The sequence below is a fragment of the Sceloporus undulatus genome, chromosome 7, assembly GCF_019175285.1.
Source record: "Sceloporus undulatus isolate JIND9_A2432 ecotype Alabama chromosome 7, SceUnd_v1.1, whole genome shotgun sequence".
In the NCBI taxonomy this organism is placed as follows: Eukaryota; Metazoa; Chordata; class Lepidosauria; order Squamata; family Phrynosomatidae; genus Sceloporus; species Sceloporus undulatus.
In genome coordinates, this window is record NC_056528.1 from 20,546,183 (window position 1) to 20,566,942 (window position 20,760).

Consider the following 20,760-nt stretch of genomic DNA (forward strand, 5'->3'; position numbering starts at 1 on the left):
GCTTTTGTACCTCTATGAGGGTGAGAGAGTGTGACTTGCTCAAGGTTACCCAGAGGGTTTCACGGCTAAGCAGGGAATCAAACCTTGGCCTCCAGAGTCGTAGTCCAACAAATCTTGCAGCACCTTAGAGATGAGCAAAAGGGTACTCTACAGAACTATTCCAGTTGGATACTATTTTACGTGCCACGGCTCCATCCAGCAGAACTCTGGGATTTGTAGCTTGAGGTCTAGTGTGCATCTCTGAACTATAAAATTAAAACTTCCTGTCAAAGAATTCCTGCCAAATCTACCGATTAGACAGAGCCCTGGGCCATTAAAGTGGTATTAAAGCACCATAACTGTATTGTGTGGATGGAGCTCAAGTTTATTATGAAGTAAGCCAGGGTGGGAACTGCACAGCCTACAAGGCACATACAGCCCTTGGGGAGGTCTAGTGTGATTCTTGGAACCCACTGCTCCTTACACTCTTGTGGGGGGAAATAGCCAAAAATCAAGCCCCAGAAGCTTGGCAATTCTTGAAATGCTCCCCAGAAATTAAATAAATATATTCAAAGAGGTGTCAAGAGTGATTTGGCATCTGTTCCTGTCATCCAAATTGACAGCCATGATACCACACTGTGTCCTTCAAGAACTCCAGAGCAGCCAAAGATCAGATCTGGAGTTTGCTTAGCGGTGAGATAAATGTTCATAGACCACATTCATCTGACATGCTGTACATTATCCTTTTGCATACAATGACATCCAAAATTCACCAAACAGTGATACCCTTTATGGGACCAACCAGAATGCACAATATACACGTTGAAAGCCTTCAAAGTTCCACTGGCTTCTTCATCAGGCAAAAGGCGTTAAAAATCATACAGGAAAAAGGAAAGAATGGTGTTGTTAGTCGTAGGGCTCTATTTGGCCAAGATGCTGTGGTTGTTGTCCTTCATTCAGATGCTATGGAAGAGAATTCACACAGTCAGACCCTTTATTCTTCTGGCCATCTGGGTATTGGGTAGATTCAGCCCAAGAAATAAACTTTAAATTCCACTAGCAAGACAAAAAGCTACTGCCTTTGAGATTTTGAGTTTTGGGTTTTCATTATCCTCTTCAGTTACACACACACACACACACACACACACACACGGTCTGTGAGCCTGCAATGAAATTATTGGTTGTTGTTGTTGTTTTTGTTGTTGTTGTGTCTTCAAGGTATTTCTGATTTATGGCAACCACCATCACAGTTAAAACAGTGCAATTAAAGCAACTGCATCTGCACAATGCAGAAATAATGCAGTTGGACGTTGCTTTAATACAATGCTATAGAGTCCTAAGATTTGTAGTTTGTTGTAGCACCAGAGCTCTCTGACAGTGAGCTCACAAAACTACAGATCCCAGAACGCCATAGCATTGAGCCATGGCAGTTGAAGTGGTGTCCAATTGCATTAATTCTGCATTGCACATGCAGCCATAGTCACTAAGGAGCTTATCGCATGGACAAAAAACCCGACAGCACCCAACAGGATTCAGCTAAGTTGTAGGCTGCAGGCAGGTATTATCGCATGTAATTCGGTGCCAATTCAACCAGGCGAGTTCAGCCTGATTACATCCCAGGTCCGAAGTGCTTTGGAGGACACATTTCAAAGTCGTAAATCTCTTGGCTTTGAAAAGTGGCCTCCGAAGCATGCCTGGGACCAGAGATGCAGCAAGGCTGCACTCGCCAAATGGAACTGGGGATGAATTACATGTGATAATTCCTGCCTGCATCCCACAACTTGGCTGCATCCCGTTGAGGTGCTGTCAGGTTTTTTGTCCATGTGATAAGCTCCTAAACCAAAAGTTGGGAACTTCATTCAGCCTTAAGATGGAATTCAGCTCCAGGGAAATTCTCAGGGAACTGTATTCTGGGGCTGAGAAGGACCAAAGGCAAAAGGGATGGAGCCAAAATAAACCCGGCATATTTTAGCTTAATGATCTTGCTTGGGAAAGGTATTTCAAACATTTAGAACAGGGGTGGGGCAGGGAATGGGAAAAACACCAAACAATGGCACCATAAGGAAGGTGGTATGGCCATCTAAGGAAGCCCAGAGACCAGAATGAGGACACAGAAAGGCTTGATTTGTAACCTGGCCCTGTCTGGGACTAGAAGGGAACTCTCTAGGGATTGGAAGCTGACAAGGGTTAGATAGGGCTCTCTACAAAAATGGTGGAGAGCTGCACCGTTCTTGCAGTTACTCATCCCCTCCAAAATTCCACAGATGAACACCGGGAGACATGTGGCCAAGCAACAAAATAGTGTGGTCAAGAAGTCAAACTTTATTCATTGGAAAGTATGCACAAGTTAAAGCGGCTGCAGCAGTTTGTTTTTGCCCGAGCCACCTGGGAAGAACAAGATTCTGCCCTCTCCCCCATCGAGTGCAAATGACTTTGGCACTTTGAACTCAGTTTGCAAGAATTGAGATGAGGAAAAAGGGGAAAGTGGGAGGAGAGAGAGAGAAACCGGGACATAGGTGGTTTGGCCAGTTCCTCTGAAACAGAGCCTACAGCACCTGGTATTTATTGGCAATCAGATAGGATCTGGTGCCTTTAGGGTATTAAGGTCCCTGACAATGTGATAGTCATCTTTGCCTTCCTGTGTTAAGAGATTCAGTTCATCTGGTTTATTTCCCATCATCTGTGCATTAAGTTATGTGTGTGCCTTCATGTAGTCTGTTGACTTATGGAGATCCCATGAATTTCATAGGTTTTTTAGGCAAGGAATCCTCTGAGATGGTTTCGCCAGTTGCTTCCTCTGAAATCCAGCCTACAACACCTGATATTTGTGAGTGGTCTCCCATCCAAGTGCTAACCAGGGCTAAATCCATTTAGTTTCTAAGATAAGATAGGATCTGGTACTTTTAGGGAATTTAGGGTCTATCCACCTTCATAAACTCATGTGCAAGGCCACAGCCAGGCAGTCTGCAGTCTCTCTGCAATTTGTGTACATGTGCGAAGATTAGACATCTCATTTCTTTCACGCTTTAAAATGTAATGCCCTCCCTGCAGAAGAAAGCGAAACCTCAGTGCGGAAAATATATGAGTTACGAAGGTGAGTATATTTTCCACACTTAGGTTGTGCTTTCTTCTGCAGGGAGAGCATCACATTATTAAGGCGGGAAAGAACGGAGACTCTTAGTCTCGGCACATGTCCACAAACCGCAGAGAGACTGCAGATTGCCCGGCTGTGGCGTTCCCCCATCACCAATGAGCAAATTTCTGATCTGGATTTCCTTGAAAAGCTTGTTCAGAGGATAACCTGTTGGGGGCAACCCTAGTAGCCGATGCACACCCTGGGTCTTCCCTTCTCCGTTCTCTTCTCCTTCTTCTTCCTTTTCCTTTGTCTCTGGGCCTGTCACTCTCAAATCCACACCGCTGCACATGATGCAAGCCTAGGCTGTCAAGTTCCTGCCTGATCCAGAGGGACAGGGGGCCGCCGTTGCTGAAGGCTGCCAGCTCCTACCATTCAACCGACGATGTCCCCCCACCCGCCCACCATCACCCTCCATCCCTCTCCGCATCCCATGCAAAGAATGATGGTAACCATAGAAACAGCAGCCATTTGAAGGGCTCCCTTGCAAGGGGGTGTTTTACAGGGAATGAAACCCTCAGAAATACACAGAGAAAACAGGTAAGGAGGGGATGGCTGTTTGGGTTTTTTTCCTGGGGCTTTGCAGGCCCAAAATACAAGATTGCAAAAAAAGAGCCAGCATGGCCGTAGTGGTCTGAGCATTGGACTATGGAGACCAGGTTCGGCCATGGAAACCCACTGGGTGACCCTTGGGCAAGTCACGCTCTCCGGGGCCAGTGTAGTGTAGTGGTTTGACCTTTGGACTATAAATAAAATAATAATAATAATAAAAATTTTATTTATATGCCGCCCTTCCTACTATGACTCTGGAGACACCAGAGTTCAAATTTCTGCTTGACCATGAACCCACCCCCAGGTGACCATGGGCAAGTCACACTCTCTCAGCCTCAGAGACAAACCCTCTGGAGAAATCTGGCCAAAAAAACCCCATGATAGGGTTGCCTTACGGTCACCATAAATCAGAAATAACTTGAAGGCAGACAACAGCAGCAACCTATCAAAGCTAAGAAGCACATGGAAAGGACTAACACACACACACACACAGCTGGCATTCTGTCAGTGGCATGAGTATTTGTATATCATGGTACCCATATAGGGTGACCTATTCAACATAGTGCAACAGGTACATTCCCCTGAGAATGGCAGAAGCAGAGACCAAGAGCATTGCTCTTATGCACTGTACCTTGTGGTTGCACGTTGCACATTACAGTTCCACCTTGTGCATGGTACTTGTGCACCATGAATTGTGCACTGTACATGGTGAATTGTGCATTCCAGGTGTACTTTGCTGACAGCGGCCAAAGCAGAATTGTGCAAACAGGAACATTGCGCATTGTTGTTGCACACTGTGCATTTCACTGGCACACTGCAGTTCTGTACTGTGCATTACTGAGGTATTCCTCTGACAGCCGCCCAAGCAGAACTGTGCATACAGCAACACTCAGCATGGCTTTTGTACACTGCACATTGTGCTTCATGCATTGCACAACAGCATAGGCATGTTCTGCACTATATTGCTCTTCCGCATGAGGATTGCATAGTGCTGACATAGCACATCTCCCCATGCAGATCTTTACACTACACTGAAGGTATGCTGGATTGAAGCCATGGTATTTTAACACCATGGTATTTTAATTTCCTTCATTTTAAATCTCTTTTCTTGGCCCAGAAAGACCTACTACCTCCTGCATCTATCCCCCGCAAATAGAGATGGTGGCCTGAATACTCTTGTTAGCCCTGAGCAGAGCATTTATTGATTTATGAGATTTATATCCTGCCTTTCTCCCAAAATGGACTCAAGGCGTCTTACAATAATTAAAAAACATTAATTGCAACTAATGCATTGAAGCGATTTATTTACCTAGGGAATTAATTACAATTAATACATGGAAGCTGTAAAATTTACCTAGTTGAATTGGGACAGGACTCCAGCCTCTGGGTCTTGCTTCTGTGACAGCCCCATCTCCCACTGACTTTTGAGAGGAAATAGAGAGAACAAATTATCTCCCACTCTTTCTAACTTCCAGGGGTTATTTTTATATTCCTTGTGTCTGATAAGATCACTGACCTGTAGAGTCATAGAGCACGAAAGGATCCCAAGGATCATCTAGTTCAGTGGTTCCCAAACTTTGGTCCTCCAGATGTTTCAGACTTCAGGTCCCAGAATTCCTGACTGTTGGCCAAGCTGGCTGGGGCTTCTGGAAACTGAAGTCCAAAACACCTGGAAGACCAACATTTGGAAACCACTAATTCTAGTTCAACCCTTCTCCCACGTAAGAATCCAAAGTTAACACAACCCCAAGAACTGGTCATCCAACCTCTGCTTAAAACCTGCAGTGAAAGGCATTCCGCTACCTCCTATGGTTGGTTGTTGAACAGCTCTTACCATCAGGAGATTCTTCTAACGTCACAAGCATGTTACAAATGTAATCTCATTTCTTGTTATCTGTATCCGTTGGTCTGGGTCCTGCCCTCTTGAGCATGATAGCCGTTCAGATATTTGAAGAGGGTTATCCTACTCTAGAGACAGCATGGTGTAGTGGTTTGAGCCTTGGACTACAACTCTGGAGACCAGGGTTCAATTCTCGCTTGGCCATGAAGTCCCCTGGATGACTATGGACAAGTCATATGCTCTCAGCCTCAGAGGAAGGCCATGGCAAATCCCCTCTGAACAAACCTTGCCAAGAAAACCTCATGATAGGTTCAGTTTAGAGTCGCCATAAGTCGGAAATGATTTGAAAGCACACAACACACACACACCCTACTCTATTCTATCCTTATCCTATGAGAGCCAGCATGGTGTAGAGGTTTGAATGCTAGACTAGGGAGTCATTCCCATGGGTTCACCAATTTATTGCCAAGCTGGAATGTGTCCAGAGCAGGGCAACCAAAATGGTGAAAGGTCTAGAAGCCACCAAGCCCTATGAGAAGCAACTTAGGAAGGTGGGTATGTTTAGCCTGGAGAAGCATCCCTCAAATAAAGTGAAAATGGCGAGGAATTGTGCGAATGATCATCACATGCAACTGCACAAATAAAGGGATATCGGAAATGTATTGTTGCTGAACTCCCGAAAGTAAAAAGATGCGTGTGAATGCTTTTTTGTGGCCACTTTAATGGCGGGTTTTGTGCGACATCGTGTGAAATCGTTTTGTGTAATTACACGCCAGGATGTTTATGGGATAAATTCCCAATGTCGTTTGTGTGATGAACTCCTTAGACCTACTGAAATTAGCAGGGCTTGCATATATGGTAATCCACATTCGTTTCGATGGGTTTGTTGTAATCAGATCTAAACTTGGATTTCTTGTATGTTGTTCTTCCCATTAGCAGGAAGGAAGCCTCTTTTTTTCCCCCATTTTCTGTCATTTTAAAGATTTTTTCAGGATGACCCACTGGATCAAGTCCTCAGTGGCTTACAATCACCAAGGATTAAGGTAAGACAAAACAACACCTTTGGCCAGGGTTTGGGTGGGGGACAGGTGCGGTGATGGAGAGGTTACTTTGGCTTTCTATTCTCACACTTGGCTCATGTTGTATTTCAACAGGTTGGCTTCAACAGCTCACTTAAACAGATGGGACCACACAGTGTTGGCTTGCACAGGTTTGAAGCAGTGATTCCCAAACTCTGGTCCTCCAGGTGTTTTGGACTTCAGCTCCCAGACACCTCAGCCATCTTAGCCAATGATTTGGGATTTAAAGATCTGAAGTCCAAAACATCTGGGAAACTAGTGTTTGGGAATCATTGTAAGGCAACAAGCAGGGCCCTCTTTCAACCCAAGGGCAAGGTTTAGTTTCAGAGAAGTTCTTGAGAGCCACACTCCAAGACTGGGCAGAGCCAGAGGCGGAAATGGCGGGGCCTAAAATATTGGCATATCATTGTGTAAAGCCTTTACTGTAACTGAGCCTTTATTATTGTTACGTGCCTTCAAGTAGTTCCTGACTTATGGTGAATCTAAGGCAAACCTATCATTGGGGTTTTCTGGGCAAGATTTGTTCAGAGGAGATTTGCCATTGCCTTCCACTGAGGCTGAGAGTGTGTGTCTTTCCCAAGGTTACCCAGTGGGTTTCATGCCCAAGCTGGGAACCAAACCATGGTTTCCAAAGTCATAGTTCAATATTTAAAACCACTGTGCCACGCTTGCTTTCAACTGAGCCTTGGGAAAGATATTTCAACCTTTCTGACTAGGAAGCAACTGGCATGAAAATGGGGAGTCCATCCAACAAAGGGCAAGTCTACACTTAGTGTGAAATCCAGGTGGGGCCAGGGTTTTCCAGATTTGCAGCACCTCTGGGCTTCTCTATACTATTACTAGGGCCATTGAGGCAAATTGCAGAAAACTTGGCTTTAAAGGAGCACACGTTTCCCCAATTCCAAGGTTGCTTCATAGTAAAAGGGCACCCTAGATCCTTTTCAGCCACAGGTCCATAGCCGCTCCACTTTATTTTTTATTATTTTTTATTTTTTATTTTCTGTCCATCAAGCATGGAAACATGGGAGCAAGCTTGTTTGCTATGGCTCCAGAGAACAGGATATGAAGCAATGGATTCAAATTACAGGAATAGAGATTCCACCTAAACATTAGGAAGGACTTCCTGACAAGAAGAGCTGCTGGACAGCAGAAGACACATCCTCAGAAAATGGTGAAGTCTCCTTCTTTGGAGGTTTTTAAACAGAGGCTGGATGTGGCCATCTGTCAGGAGTGGTTGGATTGTTTGTTCCCGCATGGTAAGGGCTTGGAGAGGATGGCCCTTGTGATGTCTTCTAACTCTATGATTCTTTCATAGCATTTCCACCTTGGTTCTGCCTCCTGTTTTGTGATGAGGGGACTGGTCTTTGGCCATCACTAAAGCTAAGCCAAGCAGTTAATCAGAATCCCAGCTCAGCCATGAAAACCTACTGGGTGATCTTGGGCAAGTCCAACCCTGTCAGCCTCAGAGGATGGCAATGGCAAACTCCCTCTGAAGAAACGTGCCAAGAAAGCCCTGTGATAAGTTCGCCTTAGGGTCCCCATAAGTCAAAAATGACTTGCAGGCACTCAACAACAAATCTACAATACCAAAACCACTACACTATGTGTAGTGTGAGAGCCAGCATGGTGTATTGGTTTCACTATTGGATTACAACTCTGGAAAATAGGGTTCGAATCCCCCATCAGTGGTGGAAAGCCACTGGGTGACTTTGGGGAAGACAAACTCTTTCCGCCTCAGAGGAAAGCTATATACTTCCTAAATGGGAGTAAAAGGAGGAGGAGTTGAAGTTATCATTATAGTTCTATGGGTATCCAAAGTAACTGATTACCATTATACCTACATTTCACAAAAGAGAGAGACTTGTTTCCTGTTTCTCAAATGATATTAGAGCAATTACCTTTCATTTTTAAAAAGATCTAAATGTTACCAGCTGCCAGCCTATGGTGTAAAACACAATCTCTTCCCAAACCACCTTGTTTTTATCTTGGTATTCAATACAGTACAGGGGATTATTCAGCAGCATGAGCCAGCACTGGAACTGTGTGATACTCCTCCACTGTTGAATGAGTCCAACACACACAGAAACTAGAAAGGTAATGAAAAAGTTACAGTCACCTCGCAAAAGAAAGCAAGTTGTCCCTCATTATCTTAAAGTTATGCCTTAGTGGGAAACCACATCCATTGCTAGCAATGTGTTGCTTGTTCCTTTCATGCTCTGCATACCTCAATCCAGATCTCTTGAGCATTGTTTTAAAAATCTGATCTGCTTAGTATTGGGGATCACAGCAGATGAACCTCAGGCATTTGTCCATGTAGCAAAATCCGCGCTCTGGTCCCCCATACTTTGTCACATTTTCCTAAAAGCAAACAAGACCCGTGGCTTTGGGACTGGGTTGACTCACATGCGAGGGTGTGTCAGAAGCACTGTGCATGATTCAAAGGCTTAAAATTCAGAAGGTGTGCCCTCCATGATACCATAGATGTAGCGGACCTGTGGCCAGTGGTATACCTAATATATCTCCCCAACCTTATGCCATATATTGAAGTTGGATGGTGGCAGATTCATAACCAATTAAAAGAAAGGCCTCATCACAGAGTACAGTTAAACTACTGAACTCGCTGCCACAAGATGCAATGATGGGTTGAATATGAGATGGTTTCTATATCTAAGTAGGGCTAAGGGTCCTATGGCACGCAACACCCAGTATGCCTGTGGCACATCTGGTATATTGACACTCAGTGCAGATCATTTTTCAATATTCCCCTCCACTCTGCAACAGCTGGCAAAGCTGCTGGCTGAGTGGAAAAGGGGAAAAACTTGCTTTACCACTTGGCTAGCAAAGGCGCCAGACCCAGAAGGCAGCCCCTTCCCGCCAGTTCACCAGATGAGATCCCGCTCTGAGGGGTCTCCTGGTATGGTCTGAGCTCCCCATACTCCCTGGTGCATGTGGCCTTCATTCCATGAAGTTCTGAAAACCCCAAAGGCTCCCTTGACACACATGCACTGCTACCACAAAAAAGGCCGCAAAAAGTTATTTTACCTCCAAGAACTTTTGCCCTTCCATGTAAGGGTCACAATCTTCACACTCTTTGTGTATTCAAAGATATAGCAGTGTTGGTCTGGAAAATCAGTATGCAAAGGATCCTGTAGCAGCTTTGAGGCTAGCTGAAAGAGAGACATTGGTAGTGTGAGCTTTCGCAAAATTGAGCTTACTTCCTCAGACACATGGTTTTACTTTTTGGTTATGAGCAGTTTGCGAGCCCCAAGAGGTCCCTGAGCTGTTAATTTGTGTGTGTGTTGTGTGCTTTCAAGTTGTTTCCAGTTTATGGGTTAATCTACACACACCTTAAAAAAAAAGTGATACTGTCCCGCTTTTCCATGTATATTTGCCCACCCAAGTTTAAGGCATACCCTCCAACTGTCCCAATTGGGTAGTTCTGATTAATCCTCTGTCATCCTACTTTTTCAGCTCCTTTTAAAAGGCCCCAGTTTCTCTCTCCTCCTCACACTTTCTCCCTTGGTTCTCAACTTACTATAGTTGCTGCAAACTGAATTCAAAAGTAGTTTGCTGTTGTCGTTGTGTGCCTTCAGGTCCTCTCTAACTTATGGCTACTGTACAGCGAATCTGTCACAGGTCACAGAATCTGTCATAGGTCACAATCTGTCACAGCTTTCTTGACAAGGTTTGTTCAGAGGGGTTTGCTCTTGTCTTCTTCTGAGACTGTGAGAGTGCGACTCCAAGCCTGGTCTCCAGAGTTGGAGTCCAGTGCTCAAGCCACTACACTACACTGCCTCTCACATAAGTAGTTTGCACACAATTAACTCAGTGCGGGGAGAAGAAAGGAATCTTGCCCTTCCCAGTCAGTTCAGGCAAAAGCAAACAGCTGCAGCATCTTCTAGTATTCTTCCTCACTGAAAACTGTTGCTATCCAGGCCACATTCTGATGTTGCTTGCCCCTACATGTTCTGGTTTTCATCTATGAAAAACTGGAAGGTATGCATAGGGTTTACTCACAACACGAGGAAGTGAAACCACACTGGGGGAGATGCTGGGATGCTATAGTGTCTAGGTCCATGTGAATCTGCTTTGCTATAATGGGAAGATGCATAGTGGAGAGGGAGGGATGGGCTTTCCGAGACTAGTTGCTTCGGTCAATGCCTGCAGAATGAAAGCAATATGTTTACAAGTCTGTCAATATACAAAATCCCAAATCCAAGTGGAGCTTCGCCCATGAGATCAAGTTCCCAAACCCCTTCCAGCTACAAATCCTGCCACCCTGCCACCCTCACGGCACCTCAGAGGCACAAATACCCCGGAAAACAAGTCAGCCAGCCACCAACAAGACCAAGCCTTGAAAACCAGAGGAGCCCAGTCCAGGGGAAGAAAAGCAAAACCATCCCTCCTCCTAAGCTCCTATTTTTGGCCGTAACATAACATGGTCTGGACAGAAGGCGGCAGCTTCAGCTGTTCCCTCTCCCCACAACCCACAGGCTGGGGCAGACTAAGCCGAAGACCGGCTGGCTCCCTTCCTTCAATGGCCCCATTGTTCCTGCTTTGGGGATCAGCTGGGAAGGACCAGCCGGCCTGTCTAGCTTCCCCAACAAGGAGCCAAAGGGATGTGGGGTGGAAGGAGGGTGTTCGAGGGCCCAAAAGGAAGGCAAAGGATTGGGAAAGGCAGCTGAATGATTCCCCCCAAAGTGGGCCTTTGGAGGTGGCATGGGACAAAATCATGGGCAAGGAAAGGTGGCTGCAAAATACAGAGCCAGAACCATAATGAAACATTTCACAGTGTGGAGGAGGAGAATTGAAACTCTGGGGGGGACCCAAAAGTACAATCATGCCTCCTTATCCACAGATTCCTTATCTATGGATTCAACCACTGAAATTCCAAAAAGCAAACCTTGATCTTGCCATTTTCTATAAGGGACGCCATTTTACTATGCCGTTGTATTTAATGGGAATTGAGCATCCATTGATTTTGGTAACCATGGGGGAGGAGGGGGTCCTGAAAAAAAAACAGCAGATACCAAGGGCCCACTGTAATGTATTCTCATTCCTTGCTATGGTCTATTTATTATTATTATTATTATTATTATTATTATTATTATTATTTCAAACTGTACATGGAGATTTGCAAGTAAAACAAGAAACAGTAAGCCCTTGCCCAGTGATTCTAGAAGTATCCAAACAGCACTGCGCAGGCGCAGTGAAAACCCATTTGTATGATTCGCAGAGACCACAAAGAAGAAATATAGATATAAATATATACAGACACATGCAGAGAAACAGAATGGTGTAGTGGTTTGAGCATTGGACTATGACTCTGGAGAACAGGGGTTGAATCCCAACCTGGTCATGGATACCCACTGGGTGACCTCAGGCAAGTCACACTCTCTCAGGTTTGCTAAAAGTTGGGAATGACGTAAAAGCACACAACAGCAACAATTATATGTACACACACACACACACACACACACACATATATCATAGAATCATAGAATCATAGAATCGTAGAGTTGGAAGAGACCACTAGGGCCCTCCAGTCCAACCCCCTGCCATGCAGGAAATCCAAATCAAAGCATCCCTGACAGATGGCCATCCAGCCTCTGTTTAAAGACCTCCAAGGAAGGAGACTCTATCACCCTCCGAGGGAGTGCATTCCACTGTCGAACAGCCCTTACTGTCAGGAAGTTCCTCCTAATGTTCAGGTGGAATCTCTTTTCCTGGAGCTTGCATCCATTGTTCCGGGTCCTGTTCTCTGGAGCAGCAGAAAACAAGCTTGCTCCCTCTTCAATATGACATCCTTTCAAATATTTAAACAGGGCTATCATATCACCTCTTAACCTTCTTTTCTCCAGGCTAAACATCCCCAGCTCCCTATATACACACACAGGAAAAAAAAGAGTAATGCAAATATAAATCTATAAAATACAATTGTAAAACAAATGATTCAGAGGGGCTACAAAAGAAACAATAGAAGATAAAATAAAGAAATGTAATGACAATATATAAGACAGCAGAACAATCTGACTTCGCATATCCCTATATAGCAAAGGTGCTATGGAACTCTGTTAGTGAACTGCAAAGATGTGTCATGGGACACCAGCAAGAGTGTGCCGATGTGCATTGGCACACCTGAGACAATGTCCCGATGTGTATTGTTCCCCTTGTGTTCCCTAGTCTTCTTCTGATTTCTTGACCGCACCCTCCATTCTGGTCAATATTTGATCCAAGCTACAGGAAATAGCTTTGACTACAGTATTTGCTCATTATCTAGGTTGAATTTATGTACATCATCCCACTTTCCCAGCTGCTTTTAAAGTGTCCTAGTTTTTCTCTCCTTGTTCCACCTGCTCCCTTTGTTTTCAGCTTGTTCACTGCAGGAGAGGCTGCAGCAATTTGCTTTTGCCTGAGCCTGCTGGGAAAGTCAAGAGTCCGCTCCGCCCTTTCGTCTCTCTTCCCACTGACTTAATTGTGTGCAAATGGAGACGGCGGCCAAGAAATAAGAAGATTTGGAATGGGAAGGGCTGCTATGCAAGTACTAGACAAGATCCTAAAGGAAGTACAAATATACAATGGAGCACTAAAGTTAGAATCTCCCAAGCCATTATATTCCCCATCGCCATGTATGGATGTGAAAGCTGGGCAGTGAAGAAAATGGATATGAAGAAAATCAAATCATTTAAGATGTGGTGCTGGAGAAGAGTGCTGAGGATGATGTGGACGGCCAAAAAGACAAGCAAATGGGTCCTTGAACAGATCAGGCCTGATCTGTCCATGGAAGCCAATATGATCAAATTGTCAATACTTTGGCCAAATCATAAGAAGGCAAGACTCACTGGAAACGATAATAATGCTAAGGAAGGCAATAGAAAGAGAGGAAAGCTGCATGTCTGATGGCTAGACTCAGATCCGGAGGCCACAGGCCTGAATCTACAAGACCTAAGCAGAGCAGTGGAGGATCTTGGAGATGTCATATCCACAGGGTCACAATAAGCTGGTGATCACTTGAAAGCAGTTAACAACAAGAACAAAACTACTTTTGCACTTTGAACTCAGCTTGCAGCAACTGAAGTAAGCTAAGGATCAAGGGATAAAGTGGGAGGAGGAGAAAGAAACTGGGACATTTTAAAAGCAAGTGAAAAGATGGGATGATAGAGGAGTAATCAGAACTGTCCTTGCCAGGATGGGACAGTTAGGAGGTATGTTTTTGGGGATGACAACTCCCAGAGTTCTCAATTCCAGGCGTTCTCATCCCAAAAGCGATTTCCCCAAGTTCTCAGTTGAAGCAATCTTGTCCCGTTCCGGAGAGCTCTATGGGAGAAAATTCTCCCTTTTCCAACCTTGAGTGAAACAAACCAAGTCAGGGGAATATTTGGCTGGATCCCCAGTGTTATGATGACCAAGCTGTTTTCTGCAGCGGTAGGAACAGCAAACACTCCTAAAGTTGTTGTCAGAGGGCCAGAAGCAGAAAATGGGAACGGGGTTGTTGTCCCCACAAGCCTGCTGGATGGATAAAAACGGTTCTTCAAATATTTGCTCCTCCTGACGTGTTTTCTGAGTCACATCTGCTAGACACACACACCATCCCTCTGGCGAAAAAGAATATTTCGGAGCTGTGACAGGAGAGTAGACCCTTTTCGGAATAAGCTGCCTCTCCCTTCCTTTCCATGCACTTTCGGCAGAAAAATAAGATCCAGAAAAGTGACGGACAAGATTAAAATATATATTTCGCACCCCGTGCTCTTCCAAAGGCTCCCTTTTTGGGTACCGCTGACTGGGAGGAAGGACTATAAATAAGTGTGTTTGTTTATTCATTGCAGAAATCTACCCTCTGCGTTGCTAAAATTAAACCCAACCGCGAGCCACAACTAGGCAAGACCTATTGAAGTCATGGGATTTACACAAATGATGACAACATTTGGGGATTCAATGGGGCTACTGCTATCAGGACTTGTGATCGGTTTTAGCCCTATTTGATCCCATTGCTTTCTAGGTGCCTCCCTGCCAGCTGACCCAATTTGGCAGAGACAGTCCCGATTCATCCTCTGCCTTCCCACTTTTTCAGCCGCTTTGAAAATGGCCCAGTTTCTCTCTCGTCCTCCTCCTTCTTTCCCCCTTGGTTCTCAACTTTAATTCAATTGCTACAAATGGAGTGCAAAGTGCAAGAGTGGTTCTTGCTCCATTAACATAGAAAGAGAGGAGAGGAATCTTGCCCTTTCCTGACATCTGAGGCAAAAGCAACCTGCTGCAGTTTCTCCTATGTTCTTTGTTCGTCCTCATTAAAAACTTTGTCACTTTGACAGCCTGATACAGCCTGGCCAAACATGTCCTGGTTTTCACCTGTGAACTATGGAAGGTAGGGAAGTGTTTCTGCACTACACAGATGCAGTGCGCCCTTGGCATTGGCTGGGGTTTGGTTCCAGGACCCATCGTGGATAGCAAAATCCATGGATATTCAAGTCCTATTAAATACAGTGGCATAGTAAAATTGTGTCTCTTATATAAAATGGCAAAATCAAGGTATAGTGTTGTTGTTGTTGTTGTTTTGTTGTTGTTTTGTTTTTTGGAATTTACATATATATATATATATTTTTAAACCGTGGATGTTTAAATCCATGGATAAATAAATCCATGGCTACCAAGGGCTGATTGTATAGCATTCTCATTATGTATGTATGTATATGCAGCTAATAATAATAATAATAATAATAATAATAATAATAATAATATTTATTTTTATCCTGCCCTTCTGCGCAACGCAACCAGGGCAGCTTAACAACATAAAATATGCATTCCAATAAAAATATATAGGTTGGACCTAAGCCAACTACAGATACTGTATTCCAAAATCCATAGATAGATATAGATATAGATATAGATATCCAAACTCCAAAACATCTCTGGTCCCAAATATCTCAACTAAGGGAGACTCAACCTGTACTAAGTCGAAACAAAGCTTTTTATTAAAGCCTTTTAGAAGCTAATTGGTTTTATACAGTTTCCAGATGTGCTCTGGCCAGTATTATTTTATAATTCTTTTATCTGGTTTTAAATTGCCTAATCTTAAGGGATAGGAGTTTAATTAGATTTTTTAAGCCTTTTCAATTATTGTTATTTGTTATCTGTTGTCTTAAATTAATTTCACTCAGCGCCGTCCTGAGATCTTTGGATATATATAGGCAGGATGGCAATGATTACCAAATAATTAAATAAATAATAAATGACTTAATTATTAAAATTAACACTTTAGAATAATTAAATTGTTCAGTTAAATAATGGAATCGTTTAAATAGATTGGTTGATAACTATCTGAACAGTTAAATTAATCATTAATAGCTATGCTGCAGAAATAATGCAAGATTTGTTGAGAGGAGGTTTGTCATTGCTTTTCTCTGAGGCTGAGAGTGTGTGACTTATCCAGGATCACCCAGGGGTTTCCATGGCTGAATGAGGATTCAAATACTGGTCTCTGGAGTCATAGTGCAATGCTCAAACCATTGCACCATGCTGGCTCTGTATTAAAAACATGGACTTTATTAAAATATATATTTTAAAGTTAAACAATGCAATGTAAAACAATAAATCTCTTATATCTCTTTCTCCAGTTCTAAAAGCCTGTCTGAATAATAATTTGTTAATAATTTTTTAATAAGTCTTTGCCTGCCAATGGAAAGCCATTCTAGCCTCCATGAGGAGGGAATTGCAAAGTATGGAGGCCATCATGAAGAAGGCCACGTCTCACATTCCTACCAGGCAAGACCATGAAGGTGATGAGAACGAGCGAAGGTCCTCTCCTGAGGATCTCAGGATCTGGGCAGGCTCAAAGGGGAGATATAGTTTGCCCCACATCCTGGACCTGATTCATGTAGGGCTTTATAGGTCATGACCAGCACTTTGAATAGTGTCCAGAAACTGACCAGCAGCTAGTGGAGCTGTTGGAGAAAAGCAGCCGAGTGATTCATGTAACCAGGCTTAGTTCAGCTACAGCTACCAAGTTAGTTACCTATCATGAGATACTCTAATTTTGTAATGAAAAGTCCTGGGATTTGTAGTTTGTTGTGGTACCAGAGCTCTCTGGCAGAGAAGGCAAAACTTCTCACCAAACTACAAATCCAAGAATTCCAAAGCATTCAGGCAGAGCAGTCAAAGTGGTGTCAACCTGCATTAATTCTGCAGTGCAGATGCAGCCAGAGTCATGTTTATTAGCATATTCCTGAATCTTATTGCTACTCCAAACTAGAGTAAATCCATTGCGTCTCGACATGTTGAGTCTCCATTGAGCAGTCGATTTTCAACATGTTCAACTCTTAACATTTTTAAGGGCTTCTTAAAGAGGAACTTGAATGGATGAGTCTATATTTGATAACTTTGGGACTCCATAACTATGGCTGCATCTACACTGCAGAATTAATGGATGTGTTTCAGTCTGAATTCCTTAGCAGACCACCAAAAAATTCACAGAGGAAAACCAGGACACGAACCACATCAGAATTTGTTCAAGATGGCAAAAAAATTATGGATGAGGAAGAATACGTCGGCTAGGAGAGGCTGCAGCAGTTTGCTTTTGTCTGAGACGACTGGGAAAGGTGGATTGTTTTTAAATGTTTAATGTAAAGTTTTAAATTGTTTTTATCCGTAAGCCATCTCGGGTCCTTTCCAGGAGAAAGGCAGCATATAAATGAAATAAAGAAATATCAAAATCCTTGCTAAAATCAAGATATACTATACCCACGCCATTCCCCCAGTCTACCAAGTTGGTAACTCATTGTTTTCTAACTGTCCACAGACTGACTGGTTGTTTTATTATCTATTTCAGAATCTCTCCTAGTATTGAGGTCAAGCTGATCACTTAAGAGTTGCCCCAGTCCTCTTTTCTTTCCCCCTTTTGAAGACTGGATCAACATTCACCCTCTTCCTCCAATCTGCTGGGAAGCACATCTGAAATGGAGGAGAAAAGCCGGAGAAGATTCTGTTCACAGTGATCATGTTTCACAGTGGTAACTGAAGAATGCAAAAAAGGAATGGATCTTGAGTGCTACTGAGCCAAAAGAATGGTGGCTGTCCCAGTCATAGAATCCTACCCTCAAGGGCCATCCACTCCATTCTGCCATGCAATAAGACACCATAAAAGCACTCCCGACAGATGGCCATCCAGCCTCTGCTTAAAAACCACCAAAGAAGGAGACCCACCACGATGTGAGGGAGTGCGTTCAACTGTCAAACGGCTTTTACGGTCAAAAATACTTCCTAATATTTAAGTGGAATCTCTTTTCCTGTAACTTGAATCCATTGCTCTGGGTTCTAGTCGCTGGAGCAGTAGAAAACAAGCTTACTCCATCCTCAAGATGACATCCCTTCAAATATTTAATCATGGTCATCATGTCGCCCTGCAACCTTACCTTCTCCAAGCTGAACATACCCAGGTCCCTAAGCCACTTCTCAGAGGTCTTGAAGATTTCCAGACCTTTCACCATTTTGGTGGCCCACTGGACATGCTCCAGCTTGTCCACGTCCTTTTTGAATTGTGGTGTTCAGAATTGGACACAATATTCCAGGTGAGGCCTGACCAAAGCAGAATAGAGTTGCCCAAGTGGTCATAGGGCATGGGGGGGATGCATGGTTTTCCTGCCAGATGTACAATCTGCACTGGGGCTGGGACATGGGCACACCAAGGGAGGCAGCCCTGTTGCTGCACCACACCCCTAAGGCATCAGGAAACGTTGGCCTCACCCACAGACCTTCAGTCATGGGTGCAACGAAACAACAAATGGTGAAAAACCAAAAGTGGACTATGTGAGCGGGGGGTACCCACAAAGGAACTTCTCCTTTCCTTCTTTTTCTGGGCCAATATTCTGGATTCTTACCCAACCTGTGCCATCCAAGGATGCCACATGGGTGCCATGATTCACAGTCTCAAGTCAATTGCTGGTCCCAACCTGATTTGACCTACTAAATCTATGACATTTTGATAGTGGCTGTGTACAAATTCAGCATTTGGTTCATATTTTAGAGACTTTTTTTAAAAAGGAAAAGACACAGGGGCTCAAAAAGACCATGTGAAATGCGACAGCCAAGGCCCTACATCACAGCCTACATTTGAAAATTTTGTGAAGCCACAACTATGGCTTCTACAAGAATGAATGCAGTTTGACACCGCATTAACGACCATGGCTTAACCACCACTTTAAATACCATGACTATGGAATCCTGGGGATTTGTGAGATATTAAGCCTTCATTGTCACGGAGCTCTGGTGCCAGAACAAACTGCAAGCCCCAGAGTTCCGTAGGATCGAGCCGTGACAGTCAAAGCAGCATCAAACTGCATTAATCTAGCAATGTGGCAGCAGCCCAAGTTGAGGAAACTTAACCGTGAATTGTAAAGATGTGCTTCTGAGCACTGCGCATTCCAATACACATCAGGCATTTGGGATGCATGTCAGGCACACCTGTTGTGCTGCAACATTTCCTAACTGGTGTCTGGATGTGCAGTTTGATTTTATCTATCATGGCTCCAGCCTGTAGAATCCTGGGATTTATAGTTTGTTGTGGCGCCAGACCTTGCTAAATATCTCACAAAACCACAAATCCCAGGATTCCATAGCATGGAGCCATGGCAGTTAAAGCAGTGTCAAACGACATTATTTCTTCAGGCAGATGCAGCCTTACTCCAAGGTGTAAAGGAGCTATCCAAAGTACTGCAGGTATAGGGCTTAATGCCTTTAAAATTTGGACTGACACACAGAACAGATTCCTGACTTCACTGACTGCTCTGAACCATCTCCTGCCCAAACATCCAATCTGATGACACACGGAAAAGTAAACCATGGTGATCCATCTGAAAAATCTTGAAGTCCACACTCAGAAATAACATTATTATTCTGGCCAGCCAAAAATGGACAATATGGGGACGAGCTTTCAACATCTCCAGAAGGCAAGATGTTGCAAAGAGTTAATTTTAAGGCTGTGGAGAGAAACTAGAGAAGGGGAAGTAAAGATGGATTTATGAGGTTTGCATGAGGAGAGTGTTAAGACGGAGAAAAAGGCACAGACCTTAAAAGGTTTTCTTGGCTAAACAGGTGGAAACTGGATGCCTCTCTGCATGTTGTTGAACTACAGCTCCCAGATTTCCACGCCAATGCCTAGGCTGCTGGTATTTAGGGTTCAACATCTGGAGATCCTCACCCCTGCTTACTGGCCAGCTATCAAAAACAATCCTAATTAATTCTCTTTCATCCCATTTTTTCAGATGCTTTTAAAATGTCCTGGTTTCTCCTTCCTCCTCTCACTTTCCTTCTTTGTCCTCAAATTCCTTCCATTGCTGCAAAGTAAGCTTAATGTGCAAAAGCAGTTTGCAATCCATAGTTTTTTATGGGGTTTTCAGGCTATGTCGCCATGTTCTAGAAGAGTTTATTCCTGACGTTTCGCCAGCATCTGTGGCTGGCATCTTCAGAGAATTCGACTTCACAGTTTGCAATCTATTAGCTCAATAGGGTGAGAGGAGATAAAGAAACATAACCTTGCCCTTCCCAGGAAGCCTAGGCAAAAGCAAACTGCTGCAGCCGCTCCCAGTTTGTGCATTCTCCCTCATTGATAAATTTTGCCATTCTGACCACATTCTAGTGTTGCTTTGCCAAACATGTCCCAGTTTTCATCTGTGAAACATTGGAGGGTGGGCTCCTGATTTGCTTGATGCCAGAAAGGCTTTAAGAGACACCAAGGATTGCTGCCACACTACGAACATAAGGCAATTGGACTCCGCTTTAAGTGCCATTGCTCCGTTCTACTGAATCCTGGGATTTGTCCTTTGTTATGGTTGCAGAGCTTTTTGACAGAGAAGGCTAAATAGCTCACAAAACTACAAACCCCAAATTCCATATTATTGAGCTATGGCCATTAAAGCGGTGTCAAAGTGCATCGATTATGCAGTGCGGATGCAGCCTTAATTTCCATATAGTTAAATATGTTTGTTGTGTGTGTGTATGTGTCCGTGTGATTGAATGACAAGCTGTGAGCAACTGTGGTTGGATCCATGATCATCACAAACTGTCCCTAAATATCAGGGTTTGGTCCGAAAGCTTGCAGGCCTGGTATGATCCTGAACTAACCCCATGGGACATGGGAAATATTTTTAGTCTTTTAAAAAATAGGGGCCTTGATACCACATTGCCTT

The 20,760-nt window shown here is 43.8% G+C and overlaps 2 long non-coding RNA genes across 3 annotated transcripts; one reads left to right on the top strand and one right to left on the bottom strand.

The window, feature by feature from the left end:
- The first annotated feature begins 3,292 nt into the window (after positions 1–3,292).
- LOC121936018 lies at positions 3,293–18,613 on the top strand. 2 transcript variants are annotated; one of them, XR_006104906.1, is made up of 4 exons: positions 3,293–3,652; positions 6,487–6,547; positions 8,590–8,677; positions 17,406–18,613. It is a non-coding gene; the product is annotated as an uncharacterized LOC121936018 (long non-coding RNA). The 2 variants fall into 2 exon arrangements; XR_006104907.1 differs by lacking the exon at positions 3,293–3,652 and having other exon boundaries at positions 6,464–6,547.
- Positions 8,235–11,092, bottom strand: LOC121936017. Its single transcript, XR_006104905.1, has 4 exons — positions 10,898–11,092; positions 10,601–10,744; positions 9,626–9,750; positions 8,235–8,669 (listed from the first exon to the last, which is right to left on the bottom strand). It is a non-coding gene; the product is annotated as an uncharacterized LOC121936017 (long non-coding RNA).
- Positions 18,614–20,760: the final 2,147 nt, after the last annotated feature.